This window comes from Neoarius graeffei, chromosome 15 (genome assembly GCF_027579695.1).
Source record: "Neoarius graeffei isolate fNeoGra1 chromosome 15, fNeoGra1.pri, whole genome shotgun sequence".
Taxonomy (NCBI): domain Eukaryota; kingdom Metazoa; phylum Chordata; class Actinopteri; order Siluriformes; family Ariidae; genus Neoarius; species Neoarius graeffei.
The window spans coordinates 35469555-35494353 of NC_083583.1; the positions used below are offsets into that span (position 1 = coordinate 35469555).

The window sequence follows — 24799 nt, forward strand, 5'->3', positions numbered from 1 at the left end:
GAAGGGATTGTGGTTAAAAAAAAAAATGCTTTCGTTCCTCACATTTTTATGCAATCGTTTTGTTCAACCCACTGAATTAAAGCTGAACTTCAACTGCATCTGAATTGTTTTGTTCACAATTCATTGTGGTAATGTACAGAACCAAAATTAGAAAAATGTTGCCTCTGTCCAAATATTTATGGACCAAACTGTATTTTCACATCCCAATTGTATTTTGTTCTTTCCTGTTATGTCCACGCCTACTCCATCCTCACGGGGGCGCGCACGCAACGCACGCGCTCTGACGCTGTGGTTGCAGCCAGCCCCCTTTTCCCCTCAGAAAGGAAAGCGCGAGACTGGAACGCGCTCATCATCTGGGGCTCGAGAAGCTGGAGGAAGTGCGCGCGACACATCAGCGCGAGCCGAGTTTAAAAGTGATCTAACGGCTGCTTTCTTTGTGAGTGCAGGCAGGCGGCTGTGATGAAGCCATTCGGCCGCTGGAAATAGGGAAAGTAACGCGTCGTTGAATTTCCTGCTGTTTTATAAAAGTAGGGTAGATTTTTTTTTTTTTCGGGATAAGACATGAAAGACCAAGGTGAGGAACGCTTGCTAAGTTGGTTAGCTGGTACGCTAACATTTAACCATTTTTAAAGAAAGGTTTTTGGATTGGCATTAAAGCTGAAAAAAAAAAAAACCTTCAACTGGAATTAAATCTCTTTTTCTGCTCGGACTGGGTTTATATTTAATACATGTTTTGGGAGATATATTTTGGTTACTTATGTGTCGCTTCAAAAAGTGGGTTACCAAACAAGGTAAGTTAAAAATAAAACTATCATGATGTGATTTTTGTTGAGTTGTGTTTAGCTCTGTAGCTCATGTTAACTAAAAGTTAGCAGTGTTTGCATAATCAAGTGTCGAATAATCGAGCCTTTGTATGCTCTGTTGTAACATGGTAGCTAGGTGGCTAACTATTAGCTATTATTTGTTATAGAAATGACTTAACGTTGTCATTGCTGCGGACATGGCAAAACACACACTCCTAAACCGAGCCAGCTCAAAACTGTACTTTAAAGTTTACTCAGTGAACCAGAAGAAGCCTTTTGGTAAAAGATCTTTGACTGACTGTGTGCCCCCCCCCCCCCCCTTTTTTTTTGCTAACGACTGTGTGTTCATATCCACTTCATTTTTTTTTAGGACACAAAAGAATAAAGTTGGTCTACTTTAATGTTGAGGAATATCCACACACACAGTTTGCACCAGTAACTTTTTTTTTTTCCTCCCCTCTTCATGTAAAGGTTTGTCGATATGACAATATCGCGATACAATCAGCGGTCACATTAGTCTACACTACCGTTCAAAAGTTTGGGGTCACCCAGACAATTTTGTGTTTTCCATGAAAAGTCACACTTTTATTTACCACCATAAGTTGTAAAATGAATAGAAAATATAGTCAAGACATTTTTCTGGCCATTTTGAGCATTTAATCGACCCCACAAATGTGATGCTCCAGAAACTCAATCTGCTCAAAGGAAGGTCGGTTTTATAGCTTCTCTAAAGAGCTCAACTGTTTTCAGCTGTGCTAACATGATTGTACAAGGGTTTTCTAATCATCCATTAGCCTTCTGAGGCAATGAGCAAACACATTGTACCATTAGAACACTGGAGTGAGAGTTGCTGGAAATGGGCCTCTATACACCTATGGAGATATTGCACCAAAAACCAGACATTTGCAGCTAGAATAGTCATTTAGCACATTAGCAATGTATAGAGTGGATTTCTGATTAGTTTAAAGTGATCTTCATTGAAAAGAACAGTGCTTTTCTTTCAAAAATAAGGACATTTCAAAGTGACCCCAAACTTTTGAACGGTAGTGTACATTTTTAAAAAAAGTTGTATAAGAATAAATCCAACCATTAGGTAGGCAAGTGACAATAAAAATCAAAGTTATTAGATTAAGAATATTTCTATTACACTAGAAAGCACTAGAAAATATCTTTAAAATGATGCATGAACCAACTATCTATGACAAATATTAGTTATGAGTTTTTTTCTTTTTTTAAATTTTGAAAAATCGAGGGGATTTTCAGCCCTTAAAGGAACAGTCCACCGTATTTCCATAATGAAATATGTTCTTTTCTGAATTGAGACGAGCTTATCCGTACCTCTCCGAGCTTTGCGCGACCTCCCAGTCAGTCAGACGCGCTGTTACTCCTGTTTACTCCTGTTAGCAATGTAGCTAGGCTCAGTATGGCCAATGGTATTTTTTGGGGCTGTAGTTAGATGCGACCAAACTCTTCCACGTTTTTCCTGTTTACATAGGTTTATATGACCAGTGACATGAAACAAAGTTCAGTTAAAAAAATTGAAACGTGGCGATTTTCTATGCTATGGAAAGTCCGCACTATAATGACAGGCGTACTAACACCTTCTGCGCGCTTCGGCAGCGCGTTGATACGGAGCTCAGTTATCAATGCGCTGTCGAAGCGCGCAGAAGGTGTTAGTACGCCTGTCATTATAGTGCGGACTTTCCATAGCATAGAAAATCGCTACGTTTCAATTTGTGTAACTGAACATGTTCTATCAGTATGAATGCAGGATTAAAACATATCAAGCATCAAATCCCCAATGATGCCTCTAGTTTCTCTTTTGATTCTTTTTATTGCTTCTAGAAGTCACCTGTACTGTTTTTTTAAGTAATCGTAAAATGTTATCTAAAGTACTGTATAGTGATTTTAATATTGCACTTAAATGTAGGATTTCTTCCTACTGTTTATGGATTTTGGCGTTGGGATTATTCTAGCTTTAGGGTTACACATGCAGGACTGCAAAAACAGGGCATGTTTAGTTAAGCTTACACCCTCTCCTTTCCTGTCCGGTTTTATGCCAGGCCTCAAATCTTGCTTGCTACGTTTGAGTAACAAGTGAGCCATGGAAAAACCAAATCACCAAAGAAAAAAGGAAACGAGAGAAGAAATGCAGGCATGTCAGATGCTGTTAGGGTTTTCTATTTTCCTTTCACATCCACAAATTAGTTTATGCGTCGACCAGTTTAAAATAACTAAACTCTGCTCTACTTGAAAACTGTAATTCGATGATGAGTAAACTTCAAAGAAGTTTTTATTTATTTTAAAGTCCACTTTACATGGGGACGGTCTGAAACAAAAACGCAAAAGTCCGTTTTCGTTCTCACTTTTTTCCGCGTCTACACGACCGTTTTCAAGGAGAAAATCTGCGTCTATACGGTGATGCATAAATGTGTGGAATTCAATTGGATGTTCATGCCAGGTGGCTAGGTGGTGCTGTGAAAGACCTCCGCTATGTCTGCATGTATGCGCAACGTCTTCCGTCTTGTCTGATCTGCGCCGCGAAAACTTTGACTACTCTGGCTATGGTAAGAAAGTAAGTAAAAAAAGTAAGAGCATACTATACCCGCCTCTGTTCATTAACGGTATATGTGCAGATTCGGTGTAGATGTTCGAAGGACTCCTGGACGTTTATTAAAGCTGCCAGAGCAGCTTGAAGGTCCGTTGGATCGATGTAATCAGACATGCTCTTACTTTTTTACTTACTTTCTTACTTCCCGGGCTGGCATGTACAGTATATGACATATGTATGACGTAAACGCGTACCCGACGTGAGCAGATCCGAGCAGAGTTTCGCGTATTGGGTAGTTTAGACGGATATGCAACGGGGGCTGTTTTTAACTTCTCCACTCTGGAAGGTGTTTTCAATTTTTTCCATTTTTCAGCCTCGGAAACGCCGTCCCCGTGTAGATGAAAGGCACTTCCGATAAAATATTTAGTCGTTTTTACCCGACAGCGTCCTCGTGTAAACGGGCCTTAAGGCTCTGCACATTAATGTATGAAACCTCTTCATTTCATGCCGTGTTATGATATAAGCATAGTATAAGGTTCAATCTGGCATTTTGTTACAGAGTTAAACATGTAACCCTCAGTGCTGGGGGATGTTTTATTCTCAATGTTATTTTTTATTTTCAAGATTGTTTGGTGTAATAATTAAAAAAAATAAATCCCCGTCTCCAAACTCGTAGTTATAGTCCGAATAAACTTGGTACTATAAAGCGCTGTCTGCTAGCCAATAATCATCCAGGGTGAATATGCAGTATAGAAGTCAAGTTTCTTTTTATAGTGCTTTTAACAATAGACATTGTTGCAAAGCAGCTTTACAGAATTTAAATGACTTTAAACATGAGCTCATTTTATCCCTAACCTATTTCCAATGAGCAAGCCTGTGGCAAGGAAAAACTCCCTCAGACGACATGAAGAAACCTCGAGAGGAACCAGACTCAAAAGGGAACCCACCCTCATTTGGGTGATAACGGACAATGTGATTCTAACATTTTAAAGGGCCCATGGCATGGTGGTTTGTTGATGCTTTAAACGGGCTCGTGGAGGCTTCCGGATGTTATATCCGCAGCCTTTCTCGAAATGAACCCTCGGTACGTAGATATAGCCTCCTGGGAGAAAGCCCCATTTCAGCGCTTTTCCCAGTGCGTCGTTTTGATAATGAGAAGCAGGAGGCGGGGAAGGGTAGACGGTGGGGGCGTGTCATGGGGGGAGGGGCTGCCATCTGCCTCCCAAGCCGGCCGAGAGTGCTCCTCGTCGGGCACGGCCAGACGGGCGAATGCCCTGGTCCGTCCGCCCTGTCTTAAAAAAAAAAATGGTACAACTCGAGCCCATGGTAAAACTGGGACTTTGTCATTTTTTCCCGCCTGAGGCCCATGGTAAAACTGAGCAGTGAGACTTTGTCGTTTTTTTCCGCATGAGGCCCATGGTAAAACTGCACTTCCAGGAGGGGCTGCCGTCTGCCTCCCAAGCCGGCCGAGAGCGCTCCTCGTCGGGCACGGCCAGGTGGGCGAATGCCCTGGTCCGTCCGCCCTGTCTAAAAAAAAAAAAAAAATGGTACAACTCGAGCCCATGTACCTGGCTAACTGCAGGAAGCGGTTAGCTGCACAGCTAATGTAGCATTGCTAGGCTAACGCACCGATTTTAAAACGCAGCAAAACGACCAGTTATACACTTACTTGTTCGGTGTTTGTTGCTGATGCGGCAGGGATGCTTGGCACAGACCCAGGCTTCAGTGACAGTTGATGTGCAAAACCTGCCCTGTACTGTCCCAAGTTGTGGAAACATTCATCAGGAAAATGCTTCTGACAAACATACACCGTCTTAGGTAGACTCGACGGCGTATTATTGGAGTAAATAAAATTAAGCCACTGCGTCTTCAGGGGCTCTCCCGTCGGCAGTAAAAACAGACTCTTTTTCTGTGTTGTCACATCCATGTACAGCGCAATTTCCATGTTGTGTCTTCTATGGGCTCCTCACTACAAAATGTTTTCATGTGTTCTGCGCATGCGCAGTAGGCTTCGCGCATGCGCAGTAGGCTTGGTAGGACAAACAGCAACTTTTGAGTTGGGCGGGCAATCCATACAGTGGGTGGGAATCCAGAGGGGGGGCGTGGGGATCATCTCCCTTGCTGACATAGGCAAGGGAAGAGTTTGTCAATGCGCCGTTTTGACGCGCCATTCTCAAATGTTGGGCATAGTTTGGTTTACACATTATGAAATTTCTAGCCACTGGGGTGACTTAAGAAGGTCAGAGGAACTCCATTTTAACGTTAAAAAACCTCAAAGTGAAAATTTCATGCCATGGGATAGGGCTGCACAATATATCGAAAAAGTATCGATATCGTGATATCATAGTTTGCGATACACATACCGCAAAAATTACTTAAATTTCGATAAAAGGCACATTTTTCTGTGCCGTCCAATCACATTTGAATGTCAACAAGTGCTGCGGGATAACTCCGCCCCCTATTGCAAAACAAGTAAAAGCCTTGTGGTGATGGCGGAAGCGGTAGCAAGTGTGGTGAGAAACTTGTGTGAGGAGGAACTGGTTTCCAAAAAAAATGCACGTCTGCTATTTGGAAGTACTTTGGATTCAGGAGGGATGACGTACTGCAAACTCGGGTACTTTGCAAGACGTAAAACAGTGGTGGGGCGGCTCACTGGGACAAACACTGATGTACAGCAGCATAAAAACACAAAACCGTGCTCTCTCTCTCTCTCTCTCACACACACACACACACACACACACACACACACACACTACCTCTCACACACCCGCATGTGTTATTAACAGATTGTGTTTGAGTTTATGGTGAATCTGTGTCGCTCACTTTCATCTCCCGGGAGCCGCTGAAATTGCCATTTTGAATGCTTTATGTTAATGTAATGTAGTTTTCAGTTTTTTGTTTATTTCAACTTGAGACATTTTCTGCTGCACTCACAAAAATTAAGAGATTTAAAGATGATTGATGGACACCATTGCAGGTGTAGCCATGTTTTTCCAAAAAAAATAATGTTGGAATGGAAGTGATGCATTGGGTTGTTTTTTTTTTTTTAAATACAGGGCAGAACAGCGAGTAGAGGTAAGAAAAACATTATATATTTAATTATCGTGATACATATCGATATCAAGATATTCAGTCATGTTATCGAATATCGCATATTTTTCTGATATCGTGCAGCCCTACCATGGGACCTTTAAACAGTTTTAACATGAAGTCAGTTTCGTTGATGTTATAAACTCTTCATTGATGGAAACTTGAGTGCAAAACTGTTCATGACAACTGCAGTCCTAAAGTTAGTAAGTCAGCTGTAGTCCTCCACCATAAAAGCATTACTGTAAGTGTCCAGAGCATCTTCCAAGTGTAACTTTCAACTGTCCATAGTATGGAGCACTTGCATGTGACGTCACAGCCGATCCAGATTGTGACAGATGCCATCTTGTCGGTCAAACGCCATTTTCCGCCTTCTACTTCTGGTTCTACTTCTGCTTCTACCTTTTCTGGAAAACCCTACTATATACAGTACAATTCTACTACAACGGCTGCGGCTACAAGCTCTCCCTACCTGTGCACGTTTTTCTTTTTTGTGTGTTTTTGCGTGTTGTTTGTCTGTACCGGACTTCAATGTCCACTACAACCGTATGGACTTACTGGGCATTGGTTTCCAGCAGAAAATAACGGTTTGTAGCGATTTCCATCTCATGCACAACATTCCGGACGAGATAGCGAGACCAGTGGGGTCTCTGTGGATTGTTATCAGAAGCAAAGCGAAGGAGGCTGCGCCGGGAGCGGAAGCAAAAGCGGGGCTGCAGGCAGAGCCGGCCTGTTGGCTAAGCTCAGAAAACAGCTACTCAAATCTCCACTGCCAAGCCTCTACCTCTCCAACGCCAGATCCATGGTAAACAAGACGGACGATTTGGAATTACAGCTGGAATTGCTTTATTCTATAATCGGCTGGTCAGTGCTATACTCAATACTTAAGTGACTTACCCGTCCAATGAGGATTATTTTCTTGTTTACAAGATGCCACATCTGAGTCGCTGACAAATCCTGAATTTCTGTAAAGATAACTGTCCAGAGATTTATAAGCACGCAGTGCTTCACCACTGAACAGCGAGGGAAAGTTAATGAGGTAATTATACACGTCTGGGTATTCCACCTCTGGCAGTTCAACATCCACTGACACGGTCGTGAAAACTACGTCCGGTAAGCCATAAGGTTCACTAATCTGTAGATCGTTTATTTTAGACATGTATCTAGTTATCTGTTCATTAGAAAAATGAGCCGTGTAGTCCCTCGGTTGAAATTGATCCATTCTGTACACGAGTGCAGCAGTATTCAGCGGTGTTTTTTACCGACAAGATGGCGGCTGTGTACTTTCCGGTCACGTGACTGCAAGATCTCTATAGAAGGCCACAGCAAATCAATATTCGCATTCTATTTACATGGTTGTGAAAGAGAGTGGACTCAAAGCCTTGGTGCAGTTAGCTGTAAGTGTTCTCCATTTGCTCTTTGAGATTAATAAGTCTATCATTTGATCTGCTTCATTTACTGATTGTATGATGTCTAAACATTCTGACCTGTTGGGTCTTCACTGCAGTGGAAAGCTAATAGCATCACATAATGGCAAGAAATCTTACCATCGTTAGTTACTTTCTGAACTGATCTTTAGAATTCCAACGGATTGAAGATGCATGCATTCAGAGACGTAAACTGAATTGAAAAGCATATGATCATAATGGGCTCTGAAAAGTCTTCCTTTGCTCGTTTGCAGTTTAATGCATGAATTGAGCTTCAGGGATTGTATAATAAAAAGCAGTTTTATAGGACCTTTAGGAATTAAACGGATTCTTTCAGGGATGCCTCCGTGTGAGAAAAAAAAGTTGGCTGCGACCCCTCCGTTTTCTCAAGCATACACAAGACATGCATACAGTAGTCACTTATTTTAGTATGAGTGCATGTTCATGTTAACCCACAACTATTTTGGGTTTCTTTATCGCACCGTGCTGCTCACTCATGAACCTTTGCTGAGCCCTCCATTGCATATTAGCCAAGCATAATCAATCATATTATTTCCCATACAGCCAGGCTTGTATTCATCTTCTCAAAGCTAACTTATGACGATAGAAGTTATGACCTTTTCCATACCACTGGAATTATGGGGTTTAACAGTGACCCTTACATGTTTCCTAGTTTTGACTGGCTACTTTTCTTATGTGGTAGTTTTGGAGGTAGTTGACTCTCTGGAGTACCATTTGGTATATTAAAAAAAAAAAAAAGAGATTTTAGACCCAGCCCAAGTAAGGGCAACGCTGGAGCCATTCCCCAAGACCCAAGCTGGAAATGATGGTGGAATTTCATGAGACAGTGACAGGAAATTGCTAATTCACTGTAATATAGCTATAGCCTATGTGGTAAACTCTTCACTGACTGCAGTATATGAACGTCTTAAATTGCATGTGAACATAATGCTCAGTGGACTTCACACAAAAGCCTTTTGTTGAGAGAGGGAAATGGGAGTGCTAGTTAGTAGGTGTGATGAATTGGGATAAAAATGTCTAGCCATTTCATTAGACTGTTTTTAGATGAGGAATTAAGGCTTTGTTAAAACTGTCAATCTGATTTATGTGCATATAAAGCAGTTCGAATCCAATCACACGTAGCAAGTCTGAACAGTCAAATCAAGATCCAATTTTTTTTTTACAAATTCGTTTCAATCCATATTCATGTGTGGTTTGAAATACGAGTCACCACATTTTTGCAAGTTCATTTAGGTCTGACTGCTCCGATTGGATTTCGGGGTGCGTTTGTGGGTTTTTTTTTTTTTTTGGTTTGTTTTTTTAAACATCTGTGACTCCACAAAGTTCAGATTTACATTACAAGTGCAAGAAACATGCGAGTTTGGTGTTGTATGAAATAAAGCAGAGCAGGCAAGCCTCCTCTGTCTCTGATGCGATCTCATTTTTATAAAATCTCTGTCATGGCTCCATATTGCCATGTGGTAACTAACCCTATTTCATGATCCTCCATTTTGGTTCATTTTATGATTTATGACTGCTTCTCCTTCTGGAGGCATTGCCATCACTCTGGCAACCAGTGTGAATAATGCCGCTTTTCCACTACAAACGCGGCTGAGTCGGGCTGAGCCGTGCCGTGCTGAGTCGGGCTGAGCGGGGCTGTTGGAGTTGCATTTCGACTACAACCGCGCTGAACCGTGCTGGCTGGAAGTGGGTGGACACATTGGGTGGAGTTAGCGAAAGTGGGTGGACGTCAGGTGATGTTGTTAAGCAGCGCAAACAGTGACATCAGTGATCTTTTAAGCGGTAGTCTCGCGACCCGGAGAGTAAACAATAAACATGGAGGACATGGAGTCGTTAGTGTTGCTGGTCTTGGTGCTGTGGCTTGTTGTCACCGACAACGCGGACAGATACTGGCAAGAGCGTATAGATGAGGCGAGGCGCATAAGGCTTCAGAAATTCTCGTAATTCGTAATTATTCTTCTTCCGGGTTTGCGGTGTTTACAGATCCCAGCGCGCTCGCGGGGCGTGTGTGGGCATGTGAGGACACTCCTCCTCACCAATCAGTGCACAGGGGAGTGTCTGCTCACGCCCCCAACCTCACTCGGCTCGGTTTGGCTCGCTTAAGCCCCACTCCAAAGCGGTGCGAGTTTTAGGGGCTAAGCAGGGCTGAAGCGAGCTGAGTCGTGCTGGTTTTTGGTAGTCGAAACGCGAGCCATGTCGGGCTGAAGTGAGCTGAAAAAGGGTAGTGGAAAAGGGCCATAAGACTGAAAATAAGGATTACACATGGACACCCAGATCGGATCTGATCACTTGCAATATGTAATGTGGACAATCAGGAAGATTGGATTCAGATCAGAGATGTTTGTTTATAGCCCTTATTTTTCAATTTCAGCCAGAAAAATTTGATCATTTTCAGTGTGTGGAATCGATTTCAGAGCTGGAGTCGGTGAATTGATTCGTTTTGGGATCGATTTCCAAGTGAACCGAAAGAGAGAATTGCAACTTGACTTCCCAGAAGATATGTTAAAAATGTTTGTATGAGAATTCCACAGTTTGTTGATTTACAGCCCAACACTGCATAATGTACACATTTCATCAGTTTTGAAAAGAGAAAATGTACGTTCTAGTGTAACAAGTTTCCTTACTTTTTAGTTTTCTCTGGAGTGATGTGCACCATAATTTCTGTCAAATGCGTTTTCCAAAATTAATGAAAAGAGACAGCTTTCCGCGATGTGCTTTATAACACAATCTGATTTTATGAAATTTGTTGCTGACTTTTAATTGGTTGTATTGTTATTGCAGCCCTAGTGTTAACACTAGTAGCATTTATTCAGCTAAAACAGTAGTCTGACCAAATGCAAATAAAATTCTCTTGATGAAAAAGCTGACTAACCGAAGGGGAAAACACTGGATGTGAAAGACGCGTTGTTTCTGGTTGCTACTTTTATGGCACGCCAACATAATGAAGATGAAATCTGACCTGTGAATTTACCATGGGCTTGTGAGCTAACTGGAATTACGTGGACTGGGGTCTCTTTGGTTGGTTAAAAAAATGGAGAAGCTGTTTAAGCAGTGTACAAACTGTACATTTCCCTTGTTAATGTTAGGAATTTCCGTGGTTCATTTTTTTTCCCCCCTTCTGCCTGTTCAGAGTTTCTTGTTGGTATTTCTGATTGATGCATTTTTAAAACTAAAGATGGTAGTTTGTTCCTAAAATGAAGTAGCCCACAAATCCCCAGAGATGTCGCAGACTTTGTAAAATATGCAGAATGTCCATTTAGAGCTCGTGTGTGGTGAAGAGAAGCCTTTAATTGATGCAGTGTGTTGAGGAGGATAGGAGAAAATGCTGCTTTCAATCATGTACTCGATAACCAACAGTTGTGTGCATTACAAATAATGCACTCATATTGTACATAAACTATACATGTATATAAACTGTTAAGTGAAGTGTTCAAAGTGAACTCACCCAGGATGGCATTCTCTAGCTCTGATGGCATCTCTGTTCCTCCAGAGCCAAGTTTTAAAAATAACCATAATTACAGTGTGTGTAAAAGAAAAGTGGGTCTGGTCGGTTGGGATTGGTCCTATATACTGTCTACTGTTTCCACTTTGTCATACCCACTTTTTCAACAAATCTGGGTGGCAGAATATCTTAGTCATGATGTTTTCAGGGTTGAATCAATTCCTCAGTTTATAGCTAACCAGATTTGGCTGATTTTGTACGAACTGCTGCGACTCCACTTGTTTCATTTGAGAGTCTTAAGTGCAGCATTGAGATCAAAATGAAGTTCATGTCTTCATAATGTTCTATACACATGCTTTTGTGGACTTGGATTTGCAAAAAGACTTGCACATCTGGTGTAGAAGCTATCTGCACTAAGCACCCCACATCAAGTAATGTGATTGGTGCAACTGGTCATGCTACTTCCTGTTTCTATTTCCTTGATGGTGGGAAAAGGGTTCTTATGGTCCGCACTGTAATTTAGCTCAACTTTGCTGTGCGGATACTTGCTCTGAGAGCATCATGAAAAATGGCTAAAAATAATAGCCATAATACTGGCTCCTCAAAGAACAGCTCTGCTGGTATTCCCGCACAATGATGTATATTTAGAAAAAAGCAACAAAACTGCAAACAGATGAACCTAGTGTCCACGGTTTTGCAAGCGTGCATGCACAAAAGTAATATATGGAGTTGTGCATTGTCAGTTCATATTCAGGAAGGAGTTCTATGTGAAAAGCAAATATGCATAGCAAAGAGCCCAGAATCGCTCCTGGGTGCACGCTTGTGTATTCAGGCCAAGTATGAAAACGCCCTAAATTGAGTGCATCAATTCATTTTGTTCATGTGTTTTGTCAAGGCAAGTCATTCCTGCCGACAACTTTATGACGTGGCGGATTTCATATTGTGCATTTCCAGGCTGTAAGGCAGGAAACCTTTTGTTTTGGACTACAAGTATGAGTTGAAATTCTGGCGGTGAAAAATGTCTACTGTAGGCCAAACACCAACAAGTCCGTCCCCCCCCCCCCCCCCCCCCCAACTGTGCAACACTTTAATTTCTGCCAAGAGTGAAAATCCCAGCGATCTGCTTTTCTTTTTATTTGAAACTGTTCTTGGACCACTTTTTTTTTTTTTTTTTTTTTAAGAGAGAAACCCACAAGATCCAATTTACAAGCAAATACTATTAGAACAAACAAGGTAAAATAAAAGGGAGCTTTAATTGAGAGCACTTCCATCTGATTGCATTTGTTAAATGTACCTAATTGACACCAGAATTAAATGTCCTAAATTTCTACGTTTATTCTAAGTGTATTAATGTACTCACTCTAATAGTTGATTCTCTAGTAACAGCTTATTTACATGGCAGATGCTCCAGAGAAACGGATCTTAAAAAATCATTAAATTTGATGTGATGTTTTAAATAAGGACCTGTTTTGTTTATTATTTATGGAAGGAGTCTACAATGTCGGCACTTTGTAGTAGTCAGAAGTAAAGCAGTAGCTTTTTTTTTTTTTTTTTTTTTTTTATAAATGTTTTCGTGGTCCGGTTTCCATCAAATCCTGCGCTCTGATTGGATGGTGAGCGGGTCCGTATCCTAGGGTACGGGCCCCGGTTATGGACCTTTGGCGGCTTGCTCGTTCACAGCAACAACAAACATAGTAGCAATGGAAGTGCATTTGTATACTGAGGAGGAAGCAATTTGCATTACAGCCATAAATGAGGATTCAAAATGGTGGGGCGGCTCGGCTTGGTTTTCCCTTTCAGGCACTCTCGTTTTTTGTTAGAATTTGGTGAAGAAAAAAAATATATTATTTACCAGTTTAAGGTTGGTCCATATGGTGAAATACCGTGACCTCGGCCTTGAATACTGACCTCGGCCCAGAGGGCCTCAGTCATGGTATTTCACGATACGGACCTCCCAGCTGGTAAATAAAAAGATTGATTATATATTATAAATTAAAAAAAAAGGGTTTTTTTTTTTTTTTTGGCAAGATGACAAACTGCATTTTTTTTTTTCTTTACTTCGAGATAAAACGCACATTACACCAGTGGTGGAGGGGGTCCCCCCCCTTTACTTTGTCAGTAGAGAAGATAAATGCAGCTTGTCTAGGGATACTAAATAAAAGGCGTGTAGTTGTGACCAAGTGGCTAGAAAAGGCTAGCTCACCTTCCTGTGTAATTCATTTTGCGAGTGGTGATGAAACACTGGATCTAAAGGCTTTAGTGTTGATCACTGATAAGTTGTGCTTGATGACTGACCCCGACACCATGATTCATCACAAACAACTCTTGTCAGCCTTTCGGTGAGACGGGTGGCTGTGTTTTAGGTTTTAGAAAACATTGTCATTCATTCACTGATTATTGGTTGTGAGTAGTTCGGTAGCAGTGTGGCTCGCGTGTCCATGGCCTCACTGTAAACTCGAACGCTGAGCTCATACAGGGTGTGTGAGGGTGAACTGTAGACAGTGATTTAAGTGCTACAGACATTGTTAAATGCTCCATCAATAAAGCTGAGCTCATTCTCTATAATACTGTTAGCTGTGTTCATATTTGCTGTTGTGCTATCTCTGTAAATAACTTTTGTATTTTTAAAGCTCCTTCAGTGCACGGGTATTGTCCTGTAGTTGGCAGTGTCTGTGTCTTCAGTGATAGTGAGCAGAAGTTTGAATCGTTACTAACCCTTTAAATATGGACTCTTGGTCCTTAACATTTTTTTTCTATGCTTCATTCTTCTCTACCTTTGGCTAAAAGAGGCTGATAAATCAGAGTGAGTGTTCACTGCAGGAGAGAGGGAGCAGATGTCCTTAGCTTGTTTGAGTGTCGACGAAAACAAAAGTTGCATTGACTTTGGCTCGTAGTGTTCATAGAATCAGTCTGGTGAGAGAGAACCCAAACCCTGAGTTAACTTCAGCTTGAGTCTGGCTTTATCATCAAATGTCCTCTTTCTAATCTGCAGTTTTGTATTTGTTGTACATGAGTGACACATTAGTTCAAGAAAATATTTTAGCAGTGATGCTTTTTGTTTACTTCTAGGATTGTAGACCCAAGCTTCAAGGCTAAATGTCCACTGTATGAGAATTCGTCACTCGAAATTACCAACAGGAAGTAACAGAAAAATGGGCGCGTGAGCAATGGAGTTTAGCCTGTTTCAGTTTTCTGCAAGTTACAAGCGGTAGCCATATGGTGGACAACTATTTCCATTGTCCATAAACTGAATGAGTCCATTTGCAATGTATTTAGAGCATTTTGTCTTTTATAGATGAGTAATCTTTTTTTTTTTTTTTTCCCCCTTTCAGTAGCGAGAAAATCCCTCACTGGATGCTGCTGTAAATAAAATAAGGAATATTTTAATCTTTCAATATTAAAACGGTAGCGAGAACGTGATTTTGAAATCCACTGTTTGACTCGTTTATATCTTGTAGACAGACACGTCCCTAAAGAGGCAAGGCACCCTAGAAAGGAGCAGAGGGAAATTCTTGCTGTGTCCAGTGGTCATTAAGCCTAACTTTAAAGTTGGAAGATAAATGATATAGCCATACCTTTGATGTCTAAAGAAGTTTTTGATATAACTGTAGGTGCAATTGGTAATTAAGTGATCAATCTCATTAAATCAGTCTCATTGAATCATTAAATCACTCATGGAATCAGTCTCATTAATTAATACCATTAATTTTGGTGCTTAATAATAAATTACCAAACAGCTAAACTATGGTATATTCCAAATTATTATGATCACTTACCGTATTACACAACTCATGCACCTTGGAATTCTTTGAGGTTGGGCGACTTCAAAAATATCGGAACACAAATAAACACAGTTTTTCAATAATAATGGAATTTATTATAACAAAGATATAAAAATGAATAATGACAGTTGAAATCTTCAGCAAACAGTGAGGTGTGTGTATTAAAAGGAAATTAAACATGAAATGTGTGTGTGTGTGTGTGTAAGGCCTTCTGGCCTACAATGGAGTTAGCTTTGAATGCTGGCTAGGTGTGGGGGGAGTTGACCACGTGTTTCTAAGTAAAACAAGGGAGTTAGCTTTGGTTGCTAAGACAAAAGAATTAGCTTTGTGTTGCTAGCTAAGGCCCAAGGATCCTACCTCGTGGAGTTAAGACAAAAGGTGTGTATGTGAGTGTGGAGGAGGACCGCCACGTGTTCCTTTGAGACAATACCCTTAGCCCTGGATGCTAATGGGACAAAAGAATTAGCCATAGGCTAATTTCACTAGCTTATAACCGTACTGAATCCACTGAAATCTTGATGCGGTCAAAATGTGTAATAAGGAAATTAAGGATGTTAGTAAGGAATAGAGACACATGCACAGCCTATCTATTAAACAATTGAGATTAAAACAAAATAGAACGATCATCAATTCAACACGCTGCGTGTCTACAGTGTAAACAATTAAAACGTTCCTGAGTTCAAATTCACACTACTTCAAAAAAACCTAATTCCTAAGACTAGTTTTTATGCCCAAAATTTGCCAGTCTTTCTTCAGTATCTCGCCTCTACGCGAGATTAAGATGATGTTCCGAGACTTTTGGAGTTTCACTGTGGTGGAGCACGTGAGTCGCTTCTGTAGAAAGCAGAGAATTCTTGGTCCAACGCTTGTAGTTCGTGGGGAAGAAGTCTCTGATCACAATGTGCACAGCGATTTATTAGAAGGAATCCTGTCGCTTCTAAACTTTAAATGAACTGCTCTGGGCTGCAGTTCGCAACGTTACTATAATAGACAAACAAAACCGGCTGTAACTCAATCTGAGTTTAAAATCGCGCGATTCTGGATTTTTACCGTGGCCAAGGGTAAACAAAAAGAAAAACGCGAAACTCTGGTTCTTGTAAGAAAGAAGAAAAGACGTCTTTATCTGGTTTGCTCGGCGGAGCAAATTCTCTTTTTGCCTGCAGCCAGCTGGTCCAGACGGAAAGAGGAAGTATGGCGGATTTCCGGGTCCCTTATGGAGTCGTGGAGGAAGTGACGTAGATGATCCCGCCCATGCGTGACGTAGGTCAACGCGGAAGTTGGCTGATGGGAAATGTAGTTTCTTAAAGGGACTGTACCTACATAACGCATTGTGTTTTGCACCCTCAGCAAAAAGTTATCAGTGAATGTTTGAACTATCGGATGTGGTGGTGGTCTTTCCTTGAATTGCATGTAAAACATGCTCCAGTCTGGCTGGTGTCTCTTATTTTCCCTCTGTTTAACCATGATTGTATGTAATAAGCAGGAGACTTGTGTGTTTTGTGCAGCTTTTAATGGCACATTGACCTTTTTTATACGCTTCAGATTTGTCATGGGGTATTCTAACTTTGATGCATGTCAACGTTCACTTTCAAAAATAATAGTTTTGAGTTTAATTTTCCACATTTAAACTGTGTTTTGCAGACCTTATTAGTGTGGTTTTTTTTCTTTTCTTCTCTCTTCTTGATATTGTGACTAGAAAGGGAGTGAAAACGAGAAGTTGTGACCTTGACCTGTAGCACTGGGTAACAGAAGTATGTGGTCTTACAGGCGTTGCACAGTTTTTTTGGTTGTCAGAATGCAGAAATTGAGGAAGAGTGAGATGAGACTTGTAGCTCAGAGGGTTGTGTTTTTTTGTGTGTGTTTTAATAAATAAACCTTCATAAGATCTACTGTCCATTTCTGCTTTTATAGCCCTGTCTGAAAACAAACATGTCTATCATCTGAAAAGAAATAAAATGGCAGTCTCTCCAAGGCAGAACATTTTCCACTTTTTCTTTCAGCATCTGCCTTTCTGTCATAGGCGCCCCCGAGGCTGAGTTCAGAAAGGCGAGGCCACTCCGTGACGTGAGATTCCATTTGGATATGCCAACTAATCCCAGAGCTCTGCATTTTCAGGCAAAGGGAGCAGAATCAACAGCAACAGTTTCATGCTCTGATTAATGACTGGTGCTGTAATGCTATCGGTTTAAAATAGCAAAGAAAGTTTCCTGAAACTTTGGAGACTTCATGGAGTGATGTTAACCCACTTGGATAAAGTAGGACAGCATTTCCTGCACACTTTGTGCAACGTGACTGCATGGTCAGAAGTTAATTATGGTCCTCCTTATTTCGTCCTTCGTCACATCCAAGTGAGTTATAGCATCCCGCTATACTTAATCCTTTCAAGATGTGTTTCGGGCACTGCAGTACACACTCCTGCAGGATGCAGACGCATGTGTTCTTTATGTGACCTAGTTAAAGCACTTTTAAATTGCTCCCAAATCAAAAACGGTAGTTTAGAGCTTTTTGTTTCTGTCCCTTGGTGTTCTAGATGTACTATATGATGGTACTTCAAGAAAAATGCAAAGGTTTTGTAGAGATAATGTGTCACTTCTGGTAACATTTTTGTGATGGCTCATACTGTGCTAGTTGTGTTTGTCCAATTAAAATGCTCTTTGGAACACATGTTCCACCCCTGGGCATGGGTCTTGCTCTACAGTAGCTGCTCGTTTAGCAGTAAGCATGGTTTGTTTGTGATTTTGGCTCTGCATCTTTCTGCACACGATTCCCTTTTCCAACTGCGAATGAACTGTTAGAGTTGGTGGTTGTGTTTTACCAACTTGCTGGAATGTCCCCACCTCGGACTGATTATTCGGTGTTAACGTCAGTAATATGCATCTAAGCAGTAGATAAAATCGAATATCTCTTGGTGATAACCCCATGACTCTTCACCATCTGCACTGCTGACACCTGACCTCGGCTTACACCTACGGAATATCTCAAATACGCGACAGGGCTCCAGGTTAACGGTTTCCACGAGTACTACTGGTGCTCCTTACTGAATTTTAGTAGCACCAGCACAAAATGTAGGTGCACCACTTTTAAATTGACATGTACATGTTTTCATGCTGCATGTAGCTTTTAGCATCTGCCATCTTGGTCAAATGTTTTTAATTTTATTTTTTAAACTTTTGTCTCTCTAGAGAACGCCGTGTACCAATCTTATCACATGCTGAATTGATTGGTTCTCGCATGGTTTTCATTTGCATGAAGTTGAGAATTCACCATCTCCATTTTTCTTGCCTCGGTGAATTCATTCCTATTGCTCTGGTCAGTGACATGACGTCATATCCGGCAGTGGTTTGACAGCTCTGTGAAAATAACCTGCCGGAGACATCGACTGTGTAAATAATTTATCCGGTCAATGGGCTGAGATAATTAAACATGTTGGATATGTAATGCCGATATGTTTCATCACATGCATAAAATACAATTTAATGATTATGAATGATGCACATAATTGCTGAACTTAAATGAACATGTATTTAATGCTATTGTCTGCAAGTAGATCTGCAGTTGACTTATTTTAAATAAATAAGCAAAACGTATGAAACTTTAGCTATTGTAGGATTTATGGGAATTAGTTGGAGCCAGTGAAATCTGCATGGAACTTTTGTGTAATTTAACATGCTAGTGATTATTCATGTTTGGTAAGTAGCTCACTAACTAGCTTCATGATGGATGACTAGCGTGACAGTGGTGATGAGCTCAAAGTCTCACCGTTGGTCACACTTTCTTTACTGTCTGGTCCCCACAGCATAGCAGTCCAGCCCAGTCACTTGTCTTTTGTTGCTATAATCCTGGAGAATTAACAGCATCCAGACTTGAGCAACCTGCTTGTCTCGATCATGTTGCTCTCATGTAAATGTAGGGGAAACATGATGGCTTTCAGAAGCAAAAACTACAGAATAAAGTGTTTTTCACTGAGCTGCCTTGCAACCCCACTTCTGGTTATTCACCAACTAGATGAATTTCTCCCAACTAGAGCGAATTTTGCCCCATACAACTAGAATGGCAGCGAAGTGAAATTTGCTGCAGTGGAAACCTACCATTTAGCTCTCCATTCTAATCACACACACTTATGGGAGTTGTCGTCTCCCCCCCCCCCCCCCCCCCCCACACACACACACTGTTATATCAGCCCCTACTCTTCTTGGAAGGCTTTCCACTAGATTTTAGAGTGGCTGTGGGGATTTGTGGTCATTCAACTGCAAGCGTATTAGTGAGGTCAGGTGCTGATGTCAAGTGAAGAGACCTAGTACAGTCAGATTTCCAGTTCATTCCAAAGGTGTCGGGCCCACGCCAGTGCTTCCACCCTAACCTTGGTAAACTGTCTTCATGGAGCTCAGGGGCATCGTCACGATGAAATTTGGGCTTCTTCTGACTTTGTGGCAACAGTTTGGGGAAGAACCACAGTTTTGGCTATAGTGTGGGGGTTATATAGATGCAGTCGTGTGTGGTATATTGAATGCTGTTAGCTGTTCCAGCACTCCAACACATGGTCACCCTGACTTCCTGTTGCAAAAGGAAATGCGTCAACGCACAGAAGCAAATTGTGGCTCTCAAACCAGTTCAGGTGTACTTTAAAGATTTGCATATGTCTTAAGGTTGACTGCAGTATTGAGTTAATTTAAAAATGAACTGAAATCTGCATGTGTTGTCTAGGTAAAGGAGAGAAGGAAGTGGCAAAGTTTTAGTATCGCCTTTAAAAGTAATGTCATTCAGTGGAATTTCACTCCCACCTCTCTGTGATATTCAGTAAACTTGTACGGACTGGTTGTATAGTGATAATTTTGGAGTTGGATATATAGTCTGCTGTTACAGATCTCCACTTTTATGATCACCTTGTTAGAACATGTCTGCATTCTAGGTCAGACTTCCCTTGTAAAGGTTCCATAACATGCTTCATTGCTCACTTTGTGTCATGTTGTGAAATATTAATGGGATCTGGATGCGAGCAACCCTGTCTGTTTTTTATGTTGGAGGATTTGGGATATGGAAATTAGCCAAGAGGTTCTGGTTCTGTAGCCAAGGTGCAAACCAAAAGCACTTTTATTTATTTTTGTCAGATATGAAGAAACCCTCCCCCCTTTCAAAGAGTGGTTTGTTGCAGTTGGAATGGTTTGCATGCCATTGACTGTAATATTCAGGCTGGATTGACTCAAAACGTACGTGCAGCTTGTAGTGATTTAATGAAACCCAAAACACCAGTGAGATCTGAAAGGCAATGAGGTCAGTGTTCCAATAGTACGCTCAACTTGGTGCTGAAATTGAGAAAAGGAGGCATTGACCAGAGATTGGGATTAAGCATGTTTGATTAATAGTTAATAGCTGTATGGTGAATAATTTATTTCTCTAATGCACCCAACACTTCAGAAATAATAATGTAAACTTTACATTACACTAGACCCTTACTTTGTGGCTTTTGTGTTTTTTTCCTCTTTTCTTTGAGTTGACTGGCTACTAATGCTGCTTCTGTGTGTTGTCACAAGCCTGATTACTTTCTCAAATGGAATAAAGATTTTTAGGTAGCCAAAGCTGGACTACATGTGTCCCAGTAGGAGACCATGGCACAGCAAGTCTCTTGCCCGATGTATTAAACGACGACCAGTGTTTTATTGAACTCCGCCAAGACTGGTGTCAAATTCTCACAAGAGAGCCGTTTGTGTGATGTGATACTCAATCATCCCAGTAGCGCCATCCAGACCTCTTTTCTCTGGTTTTGTTTGCTTTCGCTCCGTCTGAGAATTGCTTGCCATTGGGTGGGGGGGGAGCACAACTAAAACCAAAAGGTTTTTTTTTTTTTTTGAGGTTTTTTTTTTTTTTTAGAATTGGTGCACAAACTGCAATGTATATGAAAATATAAACATTTTTCACTGGATATAAAAGATACAGACTGCTATAGGCTATTTATTTATTTATTTATTTCCGTGCATGGTTTTCCTTCTCTCTTCTGACCCCTCCATCTGCTAAAAGACTTGCTGGCCTTAAATCGAGGTGATCTTTAAACAAAAGCGTTATTTCCACCCACGCATTCCTACATGCAGACAGCCTTTTCATTCAGAACAACTCTGGCTACATCTGGCCTCCATAACGACTCCATGGCTGAATTACCTCAGGACGGGTTTTTTTCCCCCCCCTCCTCCCCCCCCCCCCCTTTCCTTGCGCTGCCTTTCTTGTTCTGTCCTTCCAGGACGGCATGCCAGGACCACATGGCCAACTATACACTGGTCCAGCCTCTGAGGGAGGGCTGAGTGATGGTTGTGCTTTCTCTGTCTGTATGGCAAAAGAAGAGCTGAAGGAAAAGCTGTAAAAATCAGTGGTGCTCTCCCGCTTACAGATGGGACCGAGACAAAAGATGGAAATGTGACATACACAGAGAGAAGGGGAGGGAGAGAGAGAGAGATGGAGAGAAACGGGGAGAGACAGTGAAACAAGTAGAGAGAGGGAGCAATAAAGAAATAGGCAGATAGACAGATGGAGAGAGAGACACAGGCAGTGAGGGAGAGAGACGTGCCAGAGTCATTACTTTGCTCATAAAATAGTTTTGGTGGTTCAGTGCTGATATTACTTGAGATTATCGCTTCTGTCTGCTCACCACTGACTAGTTAATTCTCTCTCATCCTTCACATACTGTCAGTAGAAACCCATACTTAATCCTGTGACCCAAGATCACATGACGCAACTGGAGTAAACATCAGTGTTGGGATGTTGTGATTATCTCAAGCACTTCCTTTCTTTTCTAGTTAGATTATGGTTCTTTCACCCTGGTTGGATTTGGCTTTACACTGCGCATTATTAAACCAACCAAAAAGTAAAAATTTTTGCCCGAGACATGTTTAGGTCCAAGGTCCTCGTAAAACCCGTTGGTCGGGAATAAAGCAACAGAATTCAGGCTACATCCACATGACAACGGCAACGAGATTATTTTTTTAAAAAATATAAATATCGCGTCCATATGGCAACGCAGTGCTTGCTGAAAACGATGCAATATACATGCCACACCACTACGTGCGCTGTAAGACGGTCCCATCGGAGATACCAGAACAATAGAAGTAGTAGTAGGACGCATGCGCATGTAACGGGTTTATTTTTTCCACTTGCCATTGTGTGTAGTGGTGGGGAAATTCTGCGCTGGCCCTTTAAGAGCGCAGGTAGTTATGGGAATGAGGCGCTGGCCTCTTTCAGTTCGTTTTGGAAATGTAAGCGCCGATGTGTGTGAACATTTTGAAAAGCAGTCTTATCCAATAAAAAAAAAAGAAATTCAAGAAATGGTTGTTACTTGTTTATTTAAAAGAAAAGCTGTATACAAAAGTGAATGCAATGCAGTGGTTCATACAAAACAGTCTGAAGGGTCTTCTGACCCTTTTCCCCTATGCCTCAGTTATAGTCAGGTAACTTGCTTTGTGTGGAAGGCTGTACTTTCTGTTCATCAAAGCAGGTGTAAATTGTCTGTCTGGCAGGTCAATGTGTAAACAATTTCAATTTCTGTTACGAATGATGCGTGCGAGAGTGCTGCTTGTTCTAGTCATGTGGTTGTGACGTCATCGTAAACAAATCCATTCTACTCATCCAGACGACTTCGCAACGGCGCCGTTGCCAGATTTTTCCACTCTGGAACCCGTTCTCAAAAGATTTCGTTTTGGGTCACCCAAAACGCCGGTGCCGTGTGGACGCCAGGCCGAAACGATAAACAATTTTATCAGATTCACCTGAATCCGTTGCCGTGTGGACAGGGCCTTAGAGTGCACAGAGAAATCACCATCACTTGAGAGAGCAGAACACAGATCTGTTATCTTTAACGTGTTTATCTGAAATGTTGCACATGTGCTAAAACTCAGTTTTGTTTAAGATGTTTTTTCAAAATGCCTTCCACAGCTTTAGAAATGTATTTTGATGTGCTTGTTGGTGAAGAAGAGTAAGTTAAGCAGGCCAGCTCACAAATGTTTTTGTGATTGCTTTTCGTTTTATGCTTTAGAGTTTTATTGATTCTGGGGAATCAAGGTTAAGGAGATGCTTTTGGTTTTTAAAAGACTACTTTCATTTAAAGGAACAGTCCACTGTACTTCCATAATGAAATATGCTCTTATCTGAATTGAGACGAGCTGCTCCGTACCTCTCCGAGCTTTGCGCGACCTCCCAGTCAGTCAGACGCAGTCAGGCACGCTGTCACTCCTGTTAGCAATGTAGCTAGGCTCAGCATGGCCAAGGGTATTTTTTGGGGCTGTAGTTAGATGCGACCAAACTCTTCTGCGTTTTTCCTGTTTACATAGGTTTATATGACCAGTGATATGAAACAAGTTCAGTTACACAAATTGAAACGTAGCGATTTTCTATGCTATGGAAAGTCCGCACTATAATGACAGGCGTACTAACAACACCTGCGCGCTTCGGCAGCGCATTGATACGGAGCTCAGATATCAATGCGCTGCCGAAGCGCGCAGAAGGTGTTAGTACGCCTGTCATTATAGTGCGGACTTTCCATAGCATAGAAAATCGCTACGTTTCAATTTGTGTAACTGAACTTGTTTCATATCACTGGTCATATAAACCTATGTAAACAGGAAAAACGTGGAAGAGTTTGGTCGCATCTAACTACAGCCCCAAAAAATACCGTTGGCCATACTGAGCGTAGCTACATTGCTAACAGGAGTGACAGCGCGTCTGACTGCGTCTGACTGACTGGGAGGTCGCGCAAAGCTCGGAGAGGTACGGAGCAGCTCGTCTCAATTCAGATAAGAGCATATTTCATTATGGAAGTACGGCGGACTGTTCCTTTTAAGAAATAAAACTGGTGCAGATTTAAACACGTGAACTAGCATTTTGAACTTGTAAGGGAGAAGCTTGGAGGGTGGGTGGGATGGTTTATAAGTGCTATCATTTAAAAAAAAAAAACTATGGAGAAACTTTTTTTTTTTTTTTGTATAAAGTCATTATGACTGACTTTCCAGGTGATTGCTTCTGTCTCTTGCTTCATGAGGAAAACAAAACCTCTCCACTAAGCTAGTGACTTCTGCTAACAAGCTTTCAGTCTTTGATGTGACGGACTGCTGCAGCAGCACCAACCAGAACTGTTTCTCTTGCGTGCACTGCAGTGAGGGAGCTTTTTGGTATTGTGTATGTAGTACGGAGCTTCATCTGTCCAGTCAGTTGAATTTCAAATGCAGGGAAATTTCACTGTTGCTTGTGATTTAGCCATGCAGCTATTACTACATCTTTTGCTAAGATGATGGAAAAATGCTGTAATTTAAATCGGTGGTGAAGGACCATTCTTACTAAAGCAGTATGCTACAACTTTTTATATTTTCATTTACAGTGGTCTGAAATCTCACTGTTGGCACTCACTGCAAATTTTCATCTCGAGGAATATCACTGATGGAGGGTCTTTCTTCCATTGTACATTTCATGGGCTTTTTTTTTTTTTTTAAATACCAAAGAATGAGTTGTGGTTTATGCTTAAAACTGTAGAAAGCCCTGGATCAGAATATAATTTCCTGAAACTGTCAGGGCTTTACCAATTTAACCAGTATGAAAGCACCATTCATATTCTCAAGGCTTTCCAGAGTAACTTCATTTGAGTTAGTGTGCGCGCCAAGATTTTGCGTTCACTCTGCTTTCTCTCCCTGGAAAATGCACACGTTCTGAAG

The 24799-nt window shown here is 41.3% G+C and overlaps 1 protein-coding gene across 14 annotated transcripts in view; it reads left to right on the forward strand.

The window, feature by feature from the left end:
• Positions 1-345: 345 nt before the first annotated feature.
• si:zfos-588f8.1 overlaps positions 346-24799 on the forward strand; it is a 94346-nt gene continuing 69892 nt past the window's right edge. For 13 of the 14 annotated variants that reach the window (XM_060941186.1, XM_060941197.1, XM_060941184.1 and 10 more), the window contains exon 1: positions 346-791. The gene's annotated coding sequence lies outside the window, so the exon portion shown is untranslated. The remainder of the gene's footprint in view (positions 792-24799) is intronic. The other variant, XM_060941185.1, reaches the window with a different exon arrangement.